The sequence below is a fragment of the Hippopotamus amphibius genome, chromosome 4 (genome assembly GCF_030028045.1).
Source record: "Hippopotamus amphibius kiboko isolate mHipAmp2 chromosome 4, mHipAmp2.hap2, whole genome shotgun sequence".
NCBI classification, from domain to species: Eukaryota; Metazoa; Chordata; class Mammalia; order Artiodactyla; family Hippopotamidae; genus Hippopotamus; species Hippopotamus amphibius.
The window spans coordinates 42,948,288-42,971,453 of record NC_080189.1 but is presented as its reverse complement, the minus strand read 5'-3'; the positions used below and the strand labels follow the sequence as shown (position 1 = coordinate 42,971,453).

At 38.3% G+C, this 23,166-nt stretch overlaps 1 long non-coding RNA gene across 4 annotated transcripts in view; it reads left to right on the top strand.

Moving 5' to 3' along the window:
• LOC130852076 (uncharacterized) overlaps positions 1-22,929 on the top strand; it is a 61,006-nt gene extending 38,077 nt beyond the window's left edge. For 3 of the 4 annotated variants that reach the window (XR_009053295.1, XR_009053293.1, XR_009053292.1), the window contains one exon: positions 2,328-2,427. This is a non-coding gene — a long non-coding RNA (uncharacterized LOC130852076). Of the gene's footprint in view, positions 1-2,327; positions 2,428-22,874 lie in introns of those variants that run through there. The other variant, XR_009053294.1, reaches the window with a different exon arrangement.
• Positions 22,930-23,166: the final 237 nt, after the last annotated feature.

Here is a 23,166-nt window from a genome sequence, read left to right as displayed (position 1 = left end):
ATCAGTGTATGGTGACAGATGGAAACTAAATCTTTGGTGCTGAGCATGCCATAGTGTATACAGAAGTAGAAAAATAATGTGTACACATGAAACTTATATGTTATATAACATTATATGATATATATAACTTTATATAATTATAACATTACATAATATATATAACATTATATAATTATAACATTATAAACCAATGTTATCTCAATAAAAAATGGAGGTAGAAATTAATAATAAATAATAAATTAATAAATTAAAAATAAATTAATTTAAAATAAATAATAAATTAATAAATAAATCAGAAGATTCTGAGGAGTAGAGAAACATGACCCAATTGGCACTTTAAAGGATCTCTCTGGCTGCAGTGAGAATATTGGATTACAAGGGATGCTTTGGCAGTAGCTGTGTCTTAATTACTTCCCCCTTTCTCACTTTCCTTTCTGGTAGCCACTGAGATTTAAATAAATGCATGCCTGATACACAGTTAAAAGCTCCCCAACAATGAAGGGCTGTGTAGCCTGAAGAAGAGCACACTGCCTTCAGTCGGGCACATTTGATCTCCCCTCCACCTCCAGTCGGCTGGTGGCACTGGACAAGTAACTCACCATCTCTAAAACCCACTCTCCACCTAGTCTATAAAGTGGAAGAACAATGCCTACTCCACCGAGTTAAGTGAGTAATAGAAAAAGTGTGTGCAAATTAATTGGCATTTAGCAGAACTCAGAACATACCAGCTGTTATTAGAAGTAACTGCAGCATGGTCAAGCTAGTCAGAGGAACGTTTGTAACCAAAAGTTATATTAGCAAAAGCTCTGGGAATAGAGCATAATCTCTCCTATTGAAAAATATATAAATATATGCAATATTATGTATTTACTTAAATACTGCATTTTTAATAGAGGGCTGTCTAATGAAATCTTCCTAATACTGGTGTTGGAGAACAAGTCTATATTACTTATACAGTTAAAATATATGTCTATACAATAAAGTTTAAAAGTTTCTCAGTAAATTACATTGTACATGAATTGACTTGTCTCTGGTCTTTTCCTGTATGCAGTTGTTTTCTAGAGAAACTGAACTCATTTGTTAGCCTCTCCATCTCCCAGACTTAACAACATTAGCTTCTCAAGAATGATTTTATTTATCTGTTTCTCCAGAGCCTACTAGAGAGCCTAGCACTTGGTAATAGGTGCTCAGTAAATACTTGCAGAGTGGAAAAATAAAGAATTAATAATATGAGTCTGGCAACTATATATTATGAACCAAAATCAAGGTACATTTGACTGGTCTACACAGTATGTGTGTCTTAGAGAGAACTTGGCATGGAATATTTGATATCCAGACTGTCCTGAAAATTTCAGCATGTATGATCAGATATACCTCAAATAGCTGCATCTGTTTTAAAGGAGCTACAGCAAGTAGCTATAAGTGCTGCTGTGAGCCTGTGTTCTACTTATTTTTCAGCATAAAAATTGTTTCAAGTCTTTTGTTCATAGTAGAGGGAACAATCTAGAAGATTTTAAAGGGTGTCTGTTTAATCATTAACACAAGGACTCAGGATATGCTTTTCTCTTATCTCACTCTCTATAATTAATTAGTTGCTCTGATCAGAACTCTTCTGTCACACACACACACAAAAGCTAGTGAAACAGCCATACATGTTGTTTGTTAAGCACAGCTGAGGCTAGCTCAACAGAGTGTCAATTCAAAAGAGGGAAATAAAATATGCAGCAAAGCGGGGAGACAGGGAACAAAGAATCCAGTATGACAACAGGAGAGCTAAACATTCAGAATACCATCAGGAAGGTAAAAAGCCTCAAGTGTCTAGAGAAGAGAGAAACTGGAGGGGAAAGGCTGAGAGGAGCTGGAAGGACCAATTTAAATCAATGAAGAAATTTAGGACTTTGTTTTGAAAGAATATTTTTTAAAGTTATGTTTATTGAAGTATAATTTGTATACAATAAAATTCACCCTCTTAGTGTATAGTTCTGTGAATTTTAAACATCACATACAGTTGTATAGTTACCATCACAATCAAGATATAGAACAGTTTCATCATCTCAAAATTCCCTCCTGCCCCTTTTTAATCAACAGCTGTCTCATCTTTAGCTCCTAGTAACCACTATCCTGTGTTCTGTCCCTCTAGTTTTGCCTGCTTTAAAGGAATTTAATAACAGAACTTAAAATGGTGGGGAGGGGTAAAGGAACTGAGTTTTTTTCCCTACACCCACTCACTTTCTATACCCTTGGATAGCATCATTTGTTGAACTTGTGTTTATTAAGTATCTATTATATGGTAAACATTTTACCTACATCATCTTTTATTTTTACAGCTTGTCCATGAAGGAACTTATCCGCATTTCCCAGATGGGAGGTAAGATTCAAAGAGGTGCCAAGCTGGTTAAGAGGCAGAGCCAAGATTCAAAATCAAAGTTAATCAAAAATGTCACCATGGCTTATCTCTAGTTGTTAGATTATAACTGATTTGTACTTTCTTCATCGCACATTGTTTGTACTATCAAAGTTTTCAACAGTGAGCTTATATTATTTTCGCCACCAGTACATATACTTTCATAAATATATATATATAAATACATACTATCTACATACATACATATATACAGTGTCTGATTCTCTTTGTTGAGCAAAAAGGGGAAAGATAGGAAAAACAGTTTAAAAGAGGGTAAAGAAAAGGCTCCTCTTAGCAACTGGCACTCAGAACTGAGAAACCAGAATCAAATTTACCAAAAGAACCAGGGCACAGATTTGCTGTGTCTCTAGATCTCATCAGAGTCTACCATCTCTACCTTTAAAAAGTTCTGTAGCACAAATACCCTTCCAAAGCACTGAAGATAAACCCTAGAGGCCTGTAAAAACCCATTAGGCCACTTCAGACCCAAAAGACAGTCCTCCTAAGCATCTTTCCGCCTCATCTCCACAAGACCCGATAGGAACAAGCTAACCACCATGGGTGAGTGAGTGCACAGCAGCCTTTCACTACTCCTGGAGAGGCAGGAACGTGAATAACTTAAGGCCAAGGCTGAAGGGAACACAAAGCACCTTTTATTGTGGGGGAGGGGAATTGTATTTTAATATGTCTATGTTGGGAGAATATTACCCGTCACAGCACTACAAGGAGACTCATGAGGGCAGCCTCTGGCCTTTAAGCAGAATCCAATTATTGCTTGTTTCAAAAATATTTGAGGGATCTTACAAAAATGCACAAAGTACAAGTTTAAAAAAAAATAGATTGGGTACTGGAACTACGTACCCAAGTGGAAAAACAATGAACCTTGACCCCCTACCTCACATGATACACAAACAATTAATTCAAGAGGGAATCACAGACCTATATATAAAAGTGAAAACTCTAAAGCTTCTGGAAAAAAAGCAGAGAATATCTTCACAACTTGTAATAGCAAAGTATTCTTAGACAGGATAAGTAATAACCATGTAAAACTTGATAGAGTATACCAAAATTTTAACCTTTTGTTCATAAAAAAACAGTGTTAATGAAATTCAAAAGAAATATATCATAGACTGATATAAAATATTTGCAAGACATATATCTGACAAAGAATTAATATCTAAAATATGTAAAGAACTCCTACACCTCAAAAATTTGAAGAACAAACAACTCAATTTGGGTTGACTTAGACACTTCACAATGGAAGATATATTAATGGCCTGTAAGCAGTTTAAAAGATACTAGATATCATTAATTATCAGGGAAATACAAGTTAAAGCCACAGTAAGATGCTACTACTTGCATGAATGGCTAAAATAAACAATAATTTGAAAAAAGAGACTGACAACACTAAATGTTGGGAGAACATAGAACAACTTGAACTCTCATACAGTGTTGATGATACAATCACTTTGGGAAAAGGACTGACAGTTTCTTATCAAATTAAACATGCATCTACCCTATGACCCAGCATTTCCACTCCTAGGTATGTAGCCAGGAGTTATGAAAGCATTTCTCCAAAGAGACTTGTACAAAAACGTTCATAGCATCTACAATTGCTAAGCAAACTGAGGTATATGGATACAATGGAATAGTAATCAGCAGTGTAAAGAAACAAATTCTGGTGCACATAATAGTGTGGATGAATCTTTAAACATTATGCTGAGTGAAAAAAGATTTATATAAAAGTACTTACTGTGTGATTCCATTTATATGAAGTTCTAAAACAGGTAAAACTAATCTAGGGTGGGAAAAAAATCAGAATAGTAGGTGTCTCTGAGGTCCTGAGCATAAAAGAAGAGACGAGGGAATTTGCTGGACTGATGGGAATATTCTGTAGCTTGATCAGGATTTGTGTTACACAGTGTATCCATTTGTCAAAAATCACTGAATGGTATACTTGAGGTATGTGTACTTTGTTGTATGTAAGTTTTTACCTCACTAAAAAGAACTATAATGAAATATTGAACTTTGGTTAATGATATGCTAAAATGTATAGGGGTAAAGTGTATAGATGTTTATAATTTGTTTTTTTAAAAATAGTTTTGTTTATTTATGTATTTATTTTTGGCTGCCTCTGGTCTTAGTTGTAGCATGTGGGCTCTTCATTGCAGTGCACAGGCTTCTCTCTAGTTGTGGTTTGCAGGTTTTTCTCTCTAGTTGTGGCATGAGTGGGCTCCAAGCACATGGGCTCTGTAGTTCACAACATGCGGGCTCTTTAGTTGAGGCGCCCCAGCATGTGGGCTTAGTTGCCCCGCAATGTGGGATCTTAATCCCCAACCAAGGATCTGAACCCGAGTCCCCTGCATTGGAAGGCAGATTCTTTACCACTGTACCACCAGGGAAGTCCCTGCAATTTCCTTTGAAACACATCAAAAAGTAATTGAAAAGAGGGATGGATACACGAACAGACATGTGATAAAGCAAGTACAGTAAAAGGTTAATCATGGGATCCAGATGGTGGCTATCTGGGTGTTAACTACAAAATTCTTTCATCTTTTCTAGATATTCAAAAATTTTTATAATGAAATGTTGGAAAAAATAAGTTAGGATTTAGGAGAAAAGAAAAATAAAGGTCAAGCAAAAAGAATGAAACTGAAGTTAGAACCTTATAAAGAAGTACAGATCTGTCTTAGAGTTTCCTAAGAGCCAAAGCAAAAGGAGAGAGGGGGTAATGTGCAGGAGCGGAAGAGGAAGAGATGGAAGGAGGAGAAGAGAGAGAGATCTCAGTTACACAATTAGCAATGCCCATATGATGGAAAAAATTGTTCTAGTAAAGCACCATTTTCCTGATACAGACAAGTTTTCATGAAGAAGGCATTGTGCAGTGTGTGCATGTGGTTCAGTTAATTAGGATAAGGACTTGGAACAGACTCTTTTCTTCTTAAACAAGCGAAAAATTCATTCCTCTCTCATATAATACTCTACAGGTAGTGCTCTGGGACCATTATGGTGGCACTGTTCAAGGAAAAATAGGTGATTGGAACTCCAAAATTCTATGACATAGAAAAAGGCTGCGATTATTTTATCTGAGAAAAAAAATTGTGTACAAAGATAGAAAGACTCTTGAAAATCTCTAAGAAATATTCTATCACTTGTCTTATTGATCTACTCCAATTTATCTTGCTGAATCCATTCCTCTCTGAACTATATGTTGCTTACTAGAGTATATGTAGCTACATATTAGAATGACAATACTAGCTTTCTTGTACCATACTTCAACAATTCTAAGATGCATAATTTTTTCCCACATTTTGACATCTCTGAAATTGGCATGGGTCTTACAATCAATGGCATGTCATAACTGATGGGTTTTTTTTTCTTAATGGTACATAAAATAATGGTTTTTCTTAAAATCAACGGCATGTTACATTTAATAAAACACATCCAGTGCTTCATGGTTCAAAGTATTTTCATCCTATTTCAGCCTCACAACATCATATTTTGGTACGATGGAATATTTTCATTTGGAATAGGAATAGTTTTTCCTATCCCAAATATAAACATTGAGATTCAGAGAGTTTAAATGATCTCTTCAAGGTCCTCAGCTAGACTATGATGAAGCCATAGCACTAATCTGAGCTCTCTAAATTTGTAATGTCCTGCTTTCTCCCAATATTACACAAAATATTTAGAGAATGAAACCTCCATGGCAACAGGAATTTTGTTTTATTCACTGCTATAGCACCAGAGCATAAAACATTACTTGGCACGTAGCAGATACTCAAATATTTATTAAATGAATTAGTATTACAGAAAGGAATGAGAGATCAGAAGGGGAAAAGCCCATGGACTGCGTTGGGCTGGGAAGCTTATACAGAGGGGGGCTATCCTGCCATTTTTCTCTGCTTTGATGAACTTTTCATTAATCACTCAAATAGCACCTACTCCATGATGCCTTCCACAGATGAAGCTAAATATATTCCATCCCTGATGACTTGAGAGGCAACCTAGTATAGAGCAAAGCATACTGATTTTTGCATGAGAAGACCTGGTTTTAAATCCCTTCAGATTTTAACCACATGTTAGCAAAAAATTTTGGGAGAAATTACTTAGGTTTAGTTTTCTTACCTACAAAATTGGGAATAATAAAACCTACTGGATTGCATCAGTATGAAACTTAAATGAGACCAGATATGTGAATGTACCTGACACATAGTAGGAACTCAATAGTATTAATTCCTCTCTCTTTCCTACAGCATGCCCCACTTGAACCTGGTAAACACTTCCATTTTTGTACTTCACATTTTTTTCTACATGATTGTGAGTTTCTGAAAGAACCCCATTTGATTGACAGCCACCTCTCTAGAACCCAGGAAAGTGCCAGGCTCATTCTAAATGCCCTTAAATATTTTCAGAGTTTATTCATTCACTTATTTAATCCATAAATATTTATTGTGTCCCTATTATGTGCCAGGCTCTTTTCTAATTGCTAACACTCCACCAATGAACAGAACTAATGAAAATCCCTGCCCCTTTGGAGGCAGATGGACAGTATATGAATAATGTATGGTGATAAGTGCTATGGAGAAAAATAAATAAAGCAGATAGAATAGGGGATAGGAAGTGTGGGGGGTGGCCAGGGGTGACTTGCTGTAATATTAATATTAATATGAGTGTTAAAGAAAAGCCTCACTCATGTGGTGACATTTGAGCAGAGTCTTCAAGGAAATGAGGGGAATGCAATGCAGATATCTAGGTTAAGTTTGAAGAGCAGCATGAATATTTGTAGGAAAAATAAATAGAAAAAAGTAGACAGAACATTCCAGAATGTGAGAACATTTGACCAAAAACCTGATAGGCTTAAATAGGCTTGTTTGGGCAGTATGAAATGAACCAGTCTAACTGGAGTATCAGGACCTTGAATACCAGGAAAAGAATTCATATTTTATCTTATAGACAATGGTGAACCACTGGAGCCTACAGGATCCAAACAGCACTACAGGAAGCTTAATCTGGTAGAAAAACCCATGCAGGAACTATTAAAGAGAAAGGATAGCAGTTCCATTATAGACATCTTGAGTTTGACATCACGGTGGGCTTTTAAGAAGAATATGCTCAGCAAACAGTCAGAAATACAGGCCTGGGGTTAAGAGAGAGGTGAGGGCTTGAGATCTGAGGGGCGTAGCCCATCCGAATCCCAACAGCTGATTGTAATCATCTTCCAAGAGTCATAGACTCTGTGAGCAACAGACAGATCTTGTTAGAATTTTACTTCTGGCCTGAAAGCTGGTAGAACATTCCTCTTTGGAATTTTCCAAACTTAGGCCAAGACTAGAGAATCAAAGTCAGCAATAATGAGAATGATATGCAGGACCTGACAGGGAGACACGCCAGACAATTAAGTAGGAAAAAAACCTGAAAGGTGGGGCACAATGTGCCTTGGGAAGCTCCGACTCTTGAGAAATCTGGAAGAACATGTATCATGCCAGATGCTTCAGCCTTATTGGGAGGGCTTTTGTTTAAAAGTGTGCTATGTAAAATGATTTAGACACCCTTCAAAAAGCAGCATGCCAGTGATTCATCCTGTCTGAAAAAACATATAGCCCCTTTGACTTTTCAATCTCACACTGATTGGAAATACCAAAAGTGATCTCTTTGCCTTTTGGAGTAATTTCTCATTCACCCACCAACAAGCAGGAAGGGGGTCTCTGAAAACCAAGGAGTGGGGTTTGTAATGTTTGGAGAAAAAAGTTGCAGGAGGCAGTTGCAGCTTTATATAAGATTCTTGAGTCCCACTGATGTGCTTGTGGCTGTGTAACAATGGAATCTACCACTGAGAAAAAGGAAAAGAAAACATTATTGAAATAAACTTGATTCTCATCCACAAAAGCAAAGGGCTGCCATTTTGTCTGGAATCCTAATCAGGTGTCTTGTATGCCTATAATTAGTCACTGGCTCCTGGAAAGGAAAGAGACTAAAAGGATGCAAAAGAGAGGGCCTCCTTTCCTTGAAATGTATTTTCTTAGCTCAGGAATCTTTAACTGTGTTGCTTACATAACCTCCAAAAGAATTTTTTAAAACTATGTAGCTCCTCACATATTTTAAATTGTCATCTAAAATTTTTTCATCATAGGATAAGATGATGATAGATCATAATTGGGATAAATATTTCATGACACTATTTGATAAAATAGGTTTTAACTTCCCAAAGAATAAAATCCCAGATCTTAAAGGGATCATGTAAAAACTTTATAAACCAGTTTTATCCAAATCCAAAAAATTTGCTTGTCTTACAAGACATTCCAGTTAACTTTAAGAGAATCAGCATCACTAATATATACTGTTCAGCTCTTCCAAGTCCAGAGCTTCCCCACAAAGGCCAGTTATTCTGTGAGGGTGAGTCAAAAATTATCTGCACTCTGGCTGTAGAACTTGTTTTAATTAACTTTTAGAAAAGACAAATACATCATTTTTTTTTTCCTTTGCCTTCCTGCTTTCTTTTTTTTAATTATTTTTTTTGGGGGTACACCAAGTTCAATCATCTGTTAAATACATCATTTTTTTGACATAATCTCCTTGCTTTTTTTAAAAATAAATTTATTTATTTATTTATTTATTTATTGGTTGTGTTGGGTCTTTTTTTTGCTGTGCACGGGCTTTCTTTTAGTTGCGGTGAGTGGGGGCTACTCTTTGTTGTGGTGCGCGGGCTCCTCATTGCTGTGGCTTCTCTTGTTGCAGAGCATGGGCTCTAGGCATGTGAGCTTCAGTAGTTGCAGCACATGGGCTCAATAGTTGTGGCTCATGGGCTCTAAAGCACAGGCTCAATAGTTGTGGTGCACAGGCTTAGTTGCTCCACAGCATGTAGAATCTTCCTGGAGCAGGAAACCCATGTCCCCTGCATTGGCAGGTGGATTCTTAACCACTGCGCCACCTAGGAAGCCCTCTCCTTGCTTTTTAATACGCTTTGTCCATCTGTCAACAAGCTTTCATATTCCCTCATTAAAAAATGTGTTAGGCTGAGCTGCGAGTCACGAATGCTCCACTGTCTGCAATTCTTCATCAGAAGTAAGTCTTCATCCTCGTAGGACTGCTTTCAGGGGACCAAACAGGTGAAAGTCTGATGGAGCAAGATCAGGACTATAGGGAGGATGCTTTAACACCTCAAAACGAAGTTTTTGCAGAGTGTCGACAGTGTGGGCAGAAGTGTATGGACGTGCACACCCTCAGACCACAAAAAACGAATCACTGCATGCTGCTCTTCTTTCATGCAAATCACAAGTGGGGCATCCATTTTTGCTCGCACTGCAGTTACAAATGAACTGATGAAACACATTCACACCTGCACAGCAGTGACTGGAGAGGCAGTGGCCTTGAACAGAAAACTCTGATAAGACAGTGCAGCCCACAGAAGTTTTAATATACCCGAAGTGCGGTTAATTTTATTTTTTACTTATTTATTTTTATTTATTTATTTATTGGCTGTGTTGGGTGTTCGTTGCTGCACACGGGCTTTCTGTAGTTGCGGCGAGCGTGGGCTACTCTTCATTGTGGTGCATGAGCTTCTCATTGCAGTGGCTTCTCTTGTTGTGGAGCATGGGCTCTAGGCACATGGGCTTCAGTAGTTGCGGCACACAGGCTTAATAGTTGTGGGTCGTGGGCTCTAGAGTGCAGGCTCAATAGTTGTGGCACATGGGCTTAGTTGCTCCATGGCATGTGGGATCTTCCTGGAGCAGGGATCAAACCTATGTCCCCTGCATTGGCAGGCAGATTCTTAAGCACTTTGCCACCTAGGAAGTCCCTCGGATAATTTTTGACTCACTCTTGTGCTTCTAATGCCAAACTTGACTTGTAACAGAAATGTGAGTAAGATAGGCAAAGAAGGGAAGCCCCATGCATGTAAGGAAACTTGATTAATAACAAACAAAGGTGTCATCACCAAACCAATATTTCTCTCTTGACTTTTCTTCCGTATGCATGTACCAAAAAATAAGAACATTTTCCTACACAACCAAAATGGCACTGTTGCACCTAACAAAAATAGCCAATCCATATTAAAATTCTCACATGTCCCCCAGATGCCCTTTATGGGATGATTTATTCAATCCAGGATTCAATCCTGGGCCATATATTGCATCTGGTTGTGATATCCCTTAAGTCTCTTTTAATCTAGAACATGCATTCTACGTGGGGATGATGTTGTCACCAAGGGAGTAAAAATTGGTTCTTGGGAGATGAAAAAAATCTTACTCTTTTTATGTACAAAGCACAGATACCCATATAGTACATAAACATATACACGGTATGCCTGTAATATTGGATTTTCATGTCGGGGGACAATTAGGAAAAAAATGTCTAAAAAGGCCCCAGGGTGGGGGTGGGGGAATAGCAGTAATGAAAAAAAGGTTGAGAGTTACTGATCTAGAACAATCCCTCTTTCATGATGCCAGTGGATTCCTAAATCAATATTTCAGTGTATTCCCTTGTTTCATAAGCGAGGTTTTCATAGCCCAGGGTAATGCCCTTTTGTAAAATTTAGAATGAGTAAGGTGGCAGGCATGGAAATGTGCTGCTCAGATATCCCCCCAAGAAAGGACTTTCTGCCCACCTAGGAGGAATGTGCCTAGCTGAGATTCCTCAGCTTCTCAATGAAGGTCACACTCTCTCAGAATGGCCCCTGCTAATCAGCAAGGCTGTTGCACAGGGGCCTGGCTATTTCCACCCTACAGGAAAACTTCTAAGGGGCCGTCTCAGCTCTGGAGCTCCCCCATTGATCTAGCAGAGATGTTGTGGGATCCTTATTAAAGTCTGTCGACTCCAGATGCCCAACCCTGCTTTCTCCTTTTTTCTTTCATGGATGTTACTCCCCAATAGAACATTTGCACTCCTAACTCTTAGCATCTTCTTCCTGGAGAACCAAACTGGCTTATTCTTAACAGATCAGATTTATGAAAGAGTAAGGAGGTTGAAGATTTGGAAGTTGACGCCCTTAAAACTGTAACCTCAAATTCTTCACCTGTCCCAGGTGTAAGGAACTAGTCAGAGTTCAATTAGAGAAGCAGAGCATTAGGAAATATGTATATATTTAATGTGGGATTTTTTATAGGAATTTGATGTTACACAGTTAGAGGAGCTGGTTACGCAGCTTATGTGAGCCTCTTTCTTCTTTGTCTGCTGCTGAAGCCTAAAATCCTCAGAGAAAACGTTTGGGAAAGAAAGATGGCCATGAAGTGAGGGAAGCAAGGGCCTCTGAGCTGCCAATTTTAACGATCAGTAATCTGTAGGAGAAGGTGATGTCCTTCATCAGGGAGCTAAACATGTATCTGGTCCAGGAGTCAGAGAGTTGGAGAAGCTGCAGGCCTGGCTGCTCTTCCCTCCCAACACAAGCCATCAGGTCAGCGACAACATGAATGAGCTGCAGCAGCACCTGTGCCTGCACCAACCTTCCACGTGCAAAATGAATCAGGCCGCTGCTCCACTGCTTCAGTTTTGCCTTCCCAACTCATGCAAAATGTCTCTTGAAGCCCACAGTAACCTGGGGCTTCGTAGGCAAGAGGATGCTGAGTGCCCTAGTTTCAGTTCAGCTGAGTTAACACACAAATCCACCCAGTAGGGATCTCCAGTTTAAGGACCACTGACTTAACCAATGGCAAAGGGCCAGAGAGCCTTTCTAAAAGTTGTGCTTGGGGGTTTAGGATTAAATTTCTAGCCTTGTTGTGTATCCTAAAAGTGAATGTGTTAAACCTAAAACTATAAGGAAGGCTATTAGCCCTTTACTCCAGGGCTTAGGCAGCCAAATATGTGGAGCGGTAGTGGAAGCTTTCAGTCTTACAGACCTGGGGCCGTTGGCTGTTAACCTCTCTGAATTTCAGTTTCTTTATCCATAAAAGAAGCTGATAAGCCCTACTTTGCAGAATTCTATGACGATTACATTATGATAGTATACACAAAGCCCAAGTGTACAGTGTCTGCATACAGTAAATGCTTAATAAATGGCAGCTATTATTTCAAGCATGTCATAGCTTCCAGATTAATAAAAGCATGTTGAGATCTTAGATCTGCTGAATCTTTGGAGGATCACTCACAAAAGTCAAAGACTGCTTAAGCCAGGGTTAGAATTCAGTTCAGAACCATCAGTTTGTGTCCCATAAAAGCAGAGTTCTCCATGTCCTTGAGTATCAAGAGTAGGAAGGAAAAACCACACAGTCCCCATTGGTTAGCTTTCTATTGATGAATGACATCAGTAGCCACAGGCAAATGCAGCAGTCAATAGGAAACCATGCTCCATGTTGCTATTGCAATTCAATATTTCCTGAAGGCAGGGACCTCCTTCACGCCTCGGAGAGTTGGAATTGACCTGAGAATCATGGAGGCAAATAAAGTTGTGAAAAATGGGAAAAGGTCATGCCTGTCCTATCATAATTTGATTCTCTCTGCCCCCACTCTTTTACACCAATGTATAACTTAAGGGCCACAAACATACTTCTTAGTCAGAATGCACTTGGTCCTGAATTAGTCAAGGATCTGGTTGCAAGAAACAGAAACCCAAGTCAAACCAGCTATAAACAAACAAACAAGTAAGTAAACAAAGATGAAAGAAAGAAGGAAGGATGGAAGGAAAGAGTAAGATTACTGTTTATCGGTTTATTTTTATTTGGTTCATGCAATAGGAAGTCCAAGAGGAGTAGACCTCAGGGGAATACAGGGACTTAGCAATGCAGTCAGATCTCTGTCTCTGTTTCTGTCTCTCTCTCTCTTCTGTCACTTCACCTCTCTGCTCTCTTTACATTCTCTCCTACTACAAATGAGCTTGCTCTACCTTGCTGTGGGAAGAAGAGGATGGTTCAGAAGAATATTGGTTACATCATCTCAGTCTAGTCATATCTGCTTCCTTCTCCCAAAGCCTGATATAAAATCCCAGGGAAAGACCCTAATTGGCTCAGCTTGATGCACAAACACATTTCTAGCGAATCCCTGTGGCCAAATATATGGAAACTATGGTTGGCCAAATCTGGATCTCAGGCTCACCAGACTGAAGACTGGTTTGACAGCCCATTAAAACTACAAGAAGGGGTGGATCATTTCTCCCAAATGAAATAATGTGTTGTACTGGAAGAAAATGGGGGAGGAGATGCTAAACAGACACAATTGACAGGTATACATTACAGATCCTTTGTGTCTCAAGGTTTTGTTTTGTTTTCCAGAAAATGTCTCTGAAAACAGAGACTTTTACAATTGCAAAGAAAAAACTCTTTGTTGACAGAAAGAGGAGAAGATGTGCAGGAGGGAGGAACTAAGTGAATAATGCTGTCATTAAAACTGTTTGGAAAATATATCATCTCTTCATGACTTTAGGTGTTTAATCTCTGGGAGTATGCCTCTCATATTTTCATTTACCAGCCTCTAATCCCAGTACCTAAGCCTCAGGGGATAAGAGTAGCACCTACCTTACAGGACTTCTGTGAGAATTATGTGAGTTAATGCAAGTCAAATATGTAGTGTAATACCTGATTCACAGAAAGTTATTTTTATAAATAAAAATATAATTTGTGTATATTTATGTATCACATATATCCCTACTATACACTGAGGGCTCTTGGTTGCAAATACCTGCAACTCCCTGCTTTGGATTCTTTTCCTGGTCCAGGGAGACTCATCTGGAGAGTGAATGCCCCCCATATCAACTCTCAACTGACAGGAGTTAGTGGGTAAATACTCTAGCTTCCTCATCCCTCAGTGCGACAACTCTGAGTTCCCCAGCATGACTGAGCTCCAAATGATTCATCTGAGAACATGCCCCTTTTTTTGGCTTCTTTTCCTTCCTTGTCTTCCTATTTCCACTCCCCTAATGGTGTTTTCTGGAGTCATCCCCTAAATAAACCACTTGCACTTAAATCCTTGTATCAGGATCTGCCTCTGGGGAATCTAAACTAGGGTAATACATTTGCAAAGAAAGTGTGTAAAAGGAAATGCACCAGAATGTTCACCATCATTATTCTATGACTGGTGGGATTGTAAATGATTTTCCTTTTGTCATCTATATCTAAAATATTTTTCACCAATATGAACATGGATAGCGACTATTGATTATTGAAACAGTCTAAAACATTAAGCCTAGTTTTTAGTTTCTACGGAACTTGAGCACCTTTTCCTTCTACCTACTTCTAATTCTGTGAAACTAATAAGTCTTCTCACTTTTACACCCACTAAGTCCACATCTAGCTCTATGCCTTCACTCATACTTTATCCAGCACTTTCTATCAATCCTATCTCTTCCACAAGGCCTCCCTGATTCACTCCAGCCCATAATGCCATTTTGTGTCCATTTCTTCTATGTATTATTTAATTGACCTTATTAGTTCTTCCCATACCTTACATCATTTGAAGGAGATACATGTAAAATACTACCTTGCTATGGGTCTCTCAACTTTCTAGAATATTTGGATCAGCAGTAGAACTACTTTCAATACAAAAATGATGTTAGACCAATTCAAGATAAAATACTCCCTCCCCAAATTATTTATGATAATATCTGAGCTGCATCTGCTGTTTCAGTCTTTAACAAAGAGGCTGTTTTACAGGACAGCAGCAACAGGAGAAGAAAAGGAAAGAACAGAAGCTGGCTCTGATGCACTCATTCCACCATCCATAAATGATCTTTTCATGAGGACACAGCCGATAAGGAGAGAAGGAAAGACAAAAAGCATTCTTGACTTAGGAATGGAATAGCAGCTCCCCCTCTGTGTCTGATTCAGTTGCTCAGAATGGCTTTCTTATGGCTGTGCCTCTTGTGAATTATGAGTCTCTCTCTCTTTCTCTCCCCCCACGCCCCCAGGCGTCATATTAAAGACAAGACGCAGCTGCCAGGGCCTCCAGAGATTTCCCAGCAGTCTGCTATGGTGAAATAAAATACCATGTTATGCTGGAAAACTAGCCAGTCCTTTTTTCACATGGGCTGTGCTATCTCATGGCCTGGATAAAGGATCCTAGGCCTGGACACTTTCTGCTTTTCCTGAGATTTGTGGAATGATCTTCTGGACAGTACTGAGTCTTTTTGTGTTCAGCTTCCCAGCGTGACATTTATTATTATCTCCTAAAGAGACAAATTATACATTTGTATAATACATATACATTCTACCCTCTTGAAATACTGTCCTGAAGGAGTGCATTTGGTTACCATTAGAGCAAGTATTTTACTTCCAAGGAGAGAGAGGTTCTGTGGCCCTGTTGCCACAGATGACTTGGGACTTTGACAGGCTCATGATCTCCCTTATTTGCATCTTTTGTGTCATTACTACCAGAAGGATTGCATTATATAAATGGACTGAGGTTTATACATAATGATTGGTTGAACTGCTTCTGATATTGCAATCTTAGCTTTATCTGCCCAGAAGAAAATGGATCCAGCTAAAATAGGTCTGTAATCTTACATGGAGATTTGGAGTATACTAGTGAAATGTTGGAATATACTAGTATAACCAAATTGGAGACTATCTTTAGTTAAACAGTTAAAACCCTATTTGAGACTGAGGCTGAAAGTAAACATGATGCCCCATATTTATTTCTTATATCCTGATTTCAGTCTTTAAATAATAGGATAGGCTTCAAATCCCAACAAAGGCTTGGGTAAGCCTGCAGAACAGGAAAAGGAAGAATGTGAGAAATTACTGAGTTGTTGCTGATGACAGTAACTCTCCAAGTGTCGACAGACAGCCCTCTATACACATTCCTTTCTCCCTCTCCTGTTTCATCCTACTTATTACCTAGCAAATAGAATAAATGAAGATCCCCCTTCCTGTTGATATACCGTGTTTTCAGAAGCCTTTAATAGACTAAAATCATCAGGTGCTAAGTATCAGATTTCTTTCTCACCTCTTTGTGGGGTGTACATGGGAGAATAGGTAAGGATCCAATTCGTGATATGAATGCTAATTCTTTATATGCAATTAGATAAATAGGTCTCTTTGGGAGTACACAAGTAAAATTGGAAAGTAGTTCAGTTTACCAGCTGAGGAGCAAAGGTAGAGTCTTAGTTATTTTTCTATCTTTTTTGTAATAGGTGTTCAATAAATATAGTTGGGTTGAATTATTAAATTGAAAACATCCATGCCCATTTTGAAAAACATAATCTGCAAGGAAATTATTAAATGCAACGAACATATAAACTATAACTTGAACTACTTCTCTGCTTTTCAATTGTGAGCTTAAAATGCTCTCCAAATATAACTTGTTAATTTTTATAATTTGTAACAGTCCCTGAAGGAAGGGAATTAACAATCACCATCATTCCATTTTACAGATGTGAGAACTGAAGTGTAAGGTGCTCAGGCCAGCATGAGTCAGTCAGTCAGAGTCAGAATAGAATGATGTGAAAATGGGACAGATGGAGCAGAAGTGCAGCCTACAGTCTACTTTGGGGCTCCTTTTTCATCTCTTTTCTCTCTCACTATATAACAACTTGGGAAGCCCTGGCATCGCACTCTGGTACAATAGGAGAAACTTCCTCCTGCCCATCAGAGGGGTAGAGCAAAACGGAAAATCCTTGGACTCAGTCAGGGCAGAGCTTCTGTTTATTGGCCCACTGTGTGCCCATCTCCACCCCATACACTGCAAGGCCTACCTAACTTGGCACTTGGATTGGCCCTAGTGAACACTGGTCAAGTGAAAGAATGAATGGATGCCTTGTGATTCCCGTTTGAGCATTTGAACCACTAAATCAATATTTCTTAAAATGGTACAATCAGCCCCTTTAGAAGAGGGAAAAGAAAAAAAAAAAGCCCCCAGCATCATTTATCTGTAATTGTCCCTGCAAAAACAGCAAATAAGAATCTTTCCAGGGACTTTCCTGGGGGCGCAATGGTAAATGTTCACAAATATAACAATAAAGGACAGAATGCAAACTAATCTTACCCTTTCGGGCCGGTGGATAAGGAATAGATTTCTGTAAAAGAGAAAATCTTTGTGTGTGATGCTCTTTAAAAAAAAAAAAAGCTTAGGGAAGAGAGGAAACCACAGAGCATATTCTGAGACGGGTGGCCTTCCAAACATCATAGTTACTTCTGTGGAAAGGCAGAGCTAAGACCAAGGGGGCAAACGTCTGGAGAGTCAATGGCTGGGGTGGTCTTAAAAATTGTTATGTGCATCTGGAGATAAAGAAGTCAGAGGGCCAAGGAAAGATTAGGGTTAATGACCCACATAGCAGTCAACCCTTGATACTGGAGGGGTGACTGCTACCATCTGAAGAGCACAAAGGCTGAGAATTTGAGAATTAACCACTAATACTGGAGTGCCCTTGAAGGCTGAGACCTTTCCTTGGTTTATTTTGTTTTGCCATAAATCATTTACTTAATACACTGTAGTTCTTAGGATAGTACATGCTGTATTAATTTATGACCATTATCGGGTTGAGAGGGAAAACACAAAGTTTGTGTAAAGAAGAAAGTATCTCCCAAAGTGTTTTCTTTAGATACATGACTGAGTGTAGGAAATCAATGCCAAGACTCATTTTTGAAGGGTTGCCTAAACTCCAACAATTTTTAAACGATTCTAAACCCCAGTCAAATTGGCAATGGAGTGGTCTCCCCCATCAAAATTATACTTTTCATAAATGTCTATCCATTCTGACTCTAAAACATACTCAAAAGTTTTGGAAGTATACAGAGCTAGGGAGTTTAGTAGCTTGGTAAGAGAGTCGTAAGAACTTGACCCTCTTCAATATACGTTCATCAAAAACTGTTTTATCAATATGAGAACATTCATTCTTCTAATTCATTCTCCACTTGCAATCATATCTCTTAGTTGGGATGCTTCGTGGAATGGTTAAAAAAAAAAAAGCTATAATGCAGCTATTTCTGAGAAAAAGAAGTTTGTTTGTACTACATTTGCCCTTTAAGGGTTATCTAACTGCAATTATCTTTCTCCAAAAAAAATCTTGCTGGAACTTGCAAAGTTCTAACAGAAATTGGTATGGAGCAGTCAGGCAATGGCAAGTACAGAGCGAAAAAAACAGCAAGTCCTGACTTTGAAAAGTATTTACATACATTCCAGTGTATTCCAAACACATAAAGAATAAACTTAGCAGGGAAAGGCATTCCATGCCCAAAATTGAATCTTTGAAATTAGGATCTGAGTAAAAGAAAAACTTCATGTTACTGCTACACATAGAGAAACAGAGCAGAAATTGTAAGCCCAGATGAGGTGTTCCTGGACGATTCGTGAGAGAAAGGCAAGCATACACCAAGTAGATACTTTTCATAAGGATATGCTTTGCAATTTGAGCATTTTTGAACTTGCAATGGAATTTTAAAGCCATCCAGAAACAACAGATGTTTGAACCCAAATGATCCAACGTCTTGATGCCAAAGTTAGGGCTCTGAAGAACAATCTTAGAATTGTAACATATGAAGAACTACTTTAGAAACTCTTCTCCAGGAGAACAGTTGAAAGAGATTTATTCTGTGGCTAGCTGGCCCATCCTTTTATCTGTGCCCATTTATACCCCAGGTGATAAAAATGTCTGTCAAATGGAAATATTAATAATAACTAAAATGCAAATCTCTTTCTGAGGTCTAACTGCAATCTCCTCTCTCACCCCTTTGAGCACTCTATCTCCAAATTGAATTATGAAACCAGAAGGAGGACTCTTCTAAACATTATTTATCCCAAACTTTTACATATGAAAACCAGTAACAGGTTATGGTTGAACCTACACAGCATGAAATTATCTAGCTAATTTAGTAGTTGTAAGCAGCAAGTCAGATATTTCAAGCAAGCCAACAAAAACTGGCCAATACCAACTCCCACCAACAATAAATAAGCAAACTGCACTTTGCAAGGTACTTTTTTTCTCCAGATTAAATAGGTAACAGATAAATGCTAAATCTCTGCTTTCATTTGGTTTAAAGGATATATCTCTAAAACAAGGTTGTTGTTTTTTCATTAGCTTGTCGGATCAACTTTTCCCCCATCTCTCTCTAATTAAACAAATAAATGCAACTTAGACATCAAAGTCCTTTATTCAGTTTTCAAAGAAACTTTTTGTACACCTCATTTACCAACTAAACTTCCCATCAAGATAGGAAGATTTTCTGGTTTCCAGAAGGATGTTAGCATAAAGATATTTCTTATTTCAGCCACACAAATACTATAAAATAGAGCCTGTGAGGAGAAAGTGGCAATATGGTCATGGTTCCAAAAAGGAGCCAGGAGCTCAAACTGTAACTGCATTTTAAAAATAGCATAGCATAGCAGCTATGATTATAATTTAGCTCCACAGCATGTAAGCGTGGTATGAACAGGAAATGGGAGTACATCTTCTGAGCCTGATAAGATTCGCTAATATAAGACATATGCTCTGTTTCTTAGCTGGAGAGCTAGACCCAGCCAGAAAGGAAAGCATATATGTTTGTCTTTAACCCAGAGATTAAACCTGTCAACCTTGGAAGATTTCTTGAATTGCTGTTGAATTAAGTGATGAAGTCAAGAACTGCGCAGCATAGATTCAAAAGTGAAAAAATACCTTTATTAGAAAAATCAAAATTTGACGTAACTTCCAGAGGAAAATTAAAGTGAGCTATGCATCCCAAGACTGTGTTATCTTAGTGCAGCCTCTGAAGGGCAGAGCCGCTCCTCAGAGAAATCAGTGCTATTCAGGGGACACTCCTGATAAAAGAATCTCCATTGTCTACAAAAGGCCAAAGTTGAAGTCACTAAGGATAGCATGTTTTGAGAACTTTCTACAATATCAATAATTATTCCTAATTCTACTTATCACAAATAGAAACGTGACAAAATGCCCTTGAGATTACTCTTACATTCTAGGTAGAAACTGATGGTTTAAACATATGTTTCCAGGTTAGCATCGTAGAGAATGTGTAAGATAAAAGTAACATAGCTCAGCAATAGATACATGACAGTACATTAAAGTACAGATGGACCTATTACATCACCCAGTTTTATAGTCTACATTAGAGACAGTGAAAAGGAGCGGATACCAGTGCCTATCATCAAAATACAAATTTATTTGTTTGTTTGGCTGCGTGGGATCTTAGTTGCAGCACACAAGATCTTTTGTTGCGATTCGCAGGCTTCTCTCTAGTTGAGGCATGCAGGCTCTGGAGCACGCGGGCTTAGTTACTCTGCGGCATGTGGGATCTTAGGTCCCCAGCCAGGGATCGAGCCTGTGCCCCCTGCATTGGAAGGCGGATTCTTAACCACTGAACCACCAGGGAAGTACCCTAGAGTGTATGCTCTTAATCTTTATGCTGTGAGTTTTAGTGCTGTTCACCCTGAATATAACACCCTTCCACTGCTCCATGATATAATATTGCGCTCATCTGTTGAATACTATTAACTTAGGACAGAGAGGAAAACTGTAATTCAAGTAGCAGCCAAGTTCTAAGGGAAAAAATTATGCCACCTTGTCTTACTTTTTAATTTTAAAAAATTAAAGTTTTTAATGCAAATTAAATTTTTATGTTTTTAAATTTTTTTCTATGTTTAGTACGTATACTGTAAGATCTGATTTGAATTGATTTAAGTTCTTTTTTTGGAGAAGTTGTTAACTCCAGGGGTGGGGCAGGGAAAATAAAAGGTGAGTTTGGAGCATCTTGTGATGCCAGAAAAAGTAAGGAAGAACTCAAAAACCAATGGCAGCATACCAAAAAGACATTGGGGCCAACCAGAAAGGACTCCCAGGGACCAAAGATGAAACTGTTTAAGCAAGAAGTAAATAACAATAGGATTGAATTATAATCCATAGAATAAAATAAATATCCGTGAATCTTATTGATATTAACAAATATATTTTAAAATAAATGGGGGTGAAGAGACAGTCTATCTTACATAAAAATTCTAATTAATAAATGTGGAAGAAATGAGGAAAATAGAAAACTGAAAACAGAGCACCACAGTAATATTTGTTGCAGGCAAGATCCATTCATGGATGCTGAAATCACTGGAATAGAAATAGGATATTTTCATAATCTTAAAGTGTCTCCCCAAATATTTATTAATTGTAAAAGGTAAAAATAGTAACTTTATAGTGGAGAAACCTGGCAAAGAGTACCTTAACCAAGTTATGGGAGTTAACATCACTGGTATAAAATACCAACATCATGAACTCCTGGATTATGATGTCCTGAGAAGGACACACCACTTCTGTGAATTCTGATCAAAAATGCATAAAACTCGGGACTTCCCTGGTGGTGCAGTGGTTAAGAATCCGCCTGCCAATGCAGGGGACACGAGTTCAGACCCTGGTCTGGGAAGATACCACATGCCACTGAGCAACTAAGCCCATGTGCCACAACTACTGAACCTGCACTCTAGAGCTGTCGAGCCATAACTAGTGAGCCTGAGTGCCACAACTACTGAAGCCCATGCACCTAGAGCCTGTACTCTGCAACAAGAGAAGCCACCACAATGAGAAGCCCGTGCACTGCAACGAAGAGTAGCCCCCACTAGCTGCAACTAGAGAAAGCCCATGTGCAGCAAGGAAGACCCAACACAACCAAAATAATAATAAATAAATAAATACATAAATACATAACTTTTTAAGATATTTAATTTAAAAAAATACATAAAACTCAGTTTAATCATGAGAAAATAGCAAACATAGCAAATTCTATAAAAACCTGAGTAATATTCTTCAAAAGTGTTGAAGTCGTGATAGACGAGGAGAGACTAAGGGATGGTCCACATTGTTGGAGACTAAGCAGAGCTGACAATTAATTACATGTGAGATCCTGGATGGGATCATGGAAAAGGACAATAGGGAAAACAGAGTAACCCAAAGAAAGTCTGTAGATTAGTTATTGTTATTATTAGTAGTATTATATATGTTAATTTCTTAGTTTTGATCATTATACGATGGGTCATGTAAACTGTTAAATGTTAAAGGAGGGACTTCCTAGGTGGCTCAGTGGTTAAGAATTCACCTGCCAATGCAGGGGACACAAGTTCAAGTCCTGCTCCAGGAAGATCCCACATGCCGCAGAGCAACTAAGCCCATGTGCCACAACTACTGAAGCCCACGTGCCTAGAGCCCATTCTCTGCAACAAGAGAAGGCACCTCAATGAGGAACCTGTGCATAACAGTGAAGAGTAGCCCGTGCATGACAATGAAGAGTAGCCCCCGCTTACTGCAACTTGAGAAAGCCTGTGTGCAGCAATGAAGACCCAATGCAGCCAATAAGTAAGTAAATAAATAAATAGATTTATATAAAAAAATGTTAGGGGAAGCTGGATCAGAGGTACACAGAAACTCTCTGTTCTATGTTTTTAACTTTTCTATAGGTCAAATTATTTCAAAATAAAAAGCTACAAATAAAACATAAGCCCTGATCTTGCATTGTTTTAAACAATTGTTTAAATGATCTATTCCAATGTTTCTCAAACTCAGTCATTTGAATACCAATTTCAGGATTTTTACCAGTCTACCCAACATTTACTGATTTCTCGCACTACTTTACAGGGGAAGAAATTGAGGCACAATGAAGTAAGTTACTTAACATCACAGAATTAACAGGTAAGATTCACCTTTAGGCAGTTTGGTGCAGTCTGTGTTAACTTCTCTTCTAGACTACCTCCCTCCTGTACCCAATACTGCTATCACCTGTATCATTATTTACTTACTAGCTTCTTTAAAATTGAGTCAGTTTATTTTAAACTTAAAAAACAGCAATTAAAATAAGAAGCTATAATTCTTCAGGATAGGAATTTTAGTTCTTCTCCACTGACGTACCACAAGTTCATTGAATAGTGTC